General features: G+C 48.0%; 1 pseudogene; it reads right to left on the reverse strand.

Annotated features, from left to right (window-relative positions):
* Nucleotides 1-562: 562 nt before the first annotated feature.
* LOC119972913 lies at nucleotides 563-1,127 on the reverse strand (annotated as a pseudogene).
* Between the last annotated feature and the right edge of the window lie 1,753 nt (nucleotides 1,128-2,880).

Consider the following 2,880-nt stretch of genomic DNA (forward strand, 5'->3'; position numbering starts at 1 on the left):
CTCTATCTTGCCCCCCACCCCCTCACAACCAGCTCAAAGTTATATTCCTAATGTGAAGCAGTTTAGCTATGAATACATGACTGAATCCTGTCAAGTTTAAATCGTGTCGAGTGGCGCTTTTGCTCAATTACCTGAGACTAAAAGAATGAAGTTTTCTTCATAGCTTAACCTTTATTGCATAATCACAAAGCTATTTCAATTAACTACAATTTTGCTTCATTGAAGCTTCACTGAAAAAATAGCTTTTTAAATGCCTGTTTGTGCAATCAGAGGCCAATCTTTATCACCGTGGAACGTTTTATGTCACCTTTCTCGATGTCCTTTGCATCCAATCCGAAATCAAGCTCAAGACAAATGTTGATTTATTTCTTGTCACATGTGCTGGGGTACAGTGAAAAGTATTGTTCTGTGTACAATGCAGACTCATCGCTCCATACATGAACACATAGAACGTACTAGAAATAACAGTTATAAAAGAGGTAGGAAGAGGATCCATACGGTAGAGCTCACAGAGAGTTGCCATGCTCCGGCGCCATCTCAGAATTCAAGTGCTAATGAAGCACTAAAGTTTCACACGAGCAGGTGTGACATCACCGTTATAGGAGAGTTATGGTTTGCTGAGACACATTATAAAGTACATCTCCATCTCATCGGAAGCTCCAGATTTTGAACAGATTGGGCACTTGAAACCGCTGTGTGTGTTGAACCAGCGTGGCGCCAGATGAAGTGGCAGTGAGTTGGACAGTGATGTGGCCTTTGAGCCCAGGTAGAGCTGTAACTCCCAGGCTCCCAGCCCTTCTCCTCCTCCCGTCTCTCCGTAACCATTACCCGTTGGATCCCGCCCACCACTGCTGCTGGGAGCTCCTACCTTTCCCCTGCCTGTGTTGCTGCCGCCTCATCCTCCTCCTCCCCGGCCTCCTCTGTACAGTCTGAAAGGATGAGGCGGCTTCATGCCGGCCACTCTTCTGACCAAGTGAGTCCTGAGCTCCATGGTGAGGCCGCCTCCTCCGCCGCCACCGCCAGTTAGATAATGGCCGGAGTGAGTTGTGTGGACACCGCGTGTCAGCGCTCCAGACGCGGGGGAAAGCGGTTCTGGAGCGGCCCACTATGCTCTGCTTTCCTCCCATCTGGGTAGCCCATCGGATGGCAGGCAGCAGAATTAAGATACTGGAAATCCCAAATGTGGGGTCACCCTTGTCGCAGCCATTTTGGCCATTGCATGTGCCTCATGCGATTGTGATCCCTTCTTTACTGTACAGGGCTGACACACGGGCAACATATAGGAGGCACCTCAAAGCACTGGAGTCATACTATCAACACTGCCGGAGGAAAAAATTGGACATTAAGTGGGAGGACAGATGCATCAACAGCAGTGTTGCCCACAAGCAGACACCACAGGCATTGAGGCTATGGCCATTTAACTTCAGCTTCGTTCGGTTGGTCATATGGTTGAGATGTCAGGTATCAGGGTCATTTTCTCCTAGCTCAGTCAGGGCAGATGCATCAGAGGAGGACAAAAGAAGTGCTTCAAGGATGAGCTGTAAGCCAGCGAGAAGAAATGCAATGCCAAAAACGTTGTGGGAGACCATCACCTTGGGCTAAACCGGTTGGTGGCAGGGTCTGTGGGAAAGACCCCAGTGTTTTGAGACCCAACGATAACAAGATGAAGAGGAAGAGCAAAAGCGGCGAGACGAACACGTCCTGACCTGAACTGATGACACAAATGCCACATACCCCACATGACAACAATTGCCCAATCTGCCATAACTCCCCAAATCCCTTCTTGGCCTCATCAACCAACTTTGGATCCATGGAAGTCAATCAACCTCATTGGTGAAGGATAACCATTAATAATAAATACTTGTAAAGTGTGGCCACTGTTGTAACGCAGGAAATGTGGCACAGAGCAAACTCCCACAAATATCAGCACGACGACGGCCGGATAATCTGTTTTGTGGTGTCATCTGAGAGATACCAGGGATAACTCCCCTGTTCTTCTTCAGAAGGAATGGGGTCTTTTACATTCACTTGAGAGGACAGTTGAGGCCTTGATTTAATGCCTCATCCAAAAAGCAGCAACACTCTGCCAAAGTAGCATTAGAGCAACAACCCGGAATCTTTGAACTCCTGCAGCAAAAATACATAGCACCTTAGGATGCTATTTGGCCGGTTGTGCCTGCCAAATCCTTGAATAATCCACTCAGAATAACACCAGGGTATGGGTCGGTCTTTGGCATTTGAGCTACAGACATATCCACATCTCAAGCCAATAACTAATTAAATCATAGATAGACACATCTGATCATAGAATTTACAGTGCAGAAGGAGGCCATTCGGCCCATCGAGTCTGCACCGGCTCCTGGAAAGAGCACCCTACCCAAGGTTAACACCTCCACCCTATCCCCATAACCCAGTAACCCCACCCAACACTAAGGGCAATTTTGGACACTAAGGGCAATTTATCATGTCCAATCCACCTAACTTGCACATCTTTGGACTGTGGGAGGAAACCGGAGCACCCGGAGGAAACCCACGCACACACGGGGAGGATGTGCAGACTCCGCACAGACAGTGACCCAAGCCGGAATCGAACCTGGGACCCTGGAGCTGTGAAGCGATTGTGCTATCCACAATGCTACCGTGCTGTCCAAATGTGGGCATTCACAGCCATCGAGGAATTTCACACATCTCTTTGTTTAAGGATGGACTGAAACAAGCAGACTATTAAATCTCTAGTTTGCCTGTCTCCGAGGTTCATCCTGAACAAAAGGGGAAATAGAATCTCAGTTGGTGGCAGGCAGGAGTGAATGGACCCCATCACCTTCCTTTATTTTATAATGATTTTCACCATCCACGTTCGATTGGGTGAATCTCAGAGTT

This window comes from Scyliorhinus canicula, chromosome 10 (genome assembly GCF_902713615.1).
Source record: "Scyliorhinus canicula chromosome 10, sScyCan1.1, whole genome shotgun sequence".
NCBI lineage: Eukaryota > Metazoa > Chordata > Chondrichthyes > Carcharhiniformes > Scyliorhinidae > Scyliorhinus > Scyliorhinus canicula.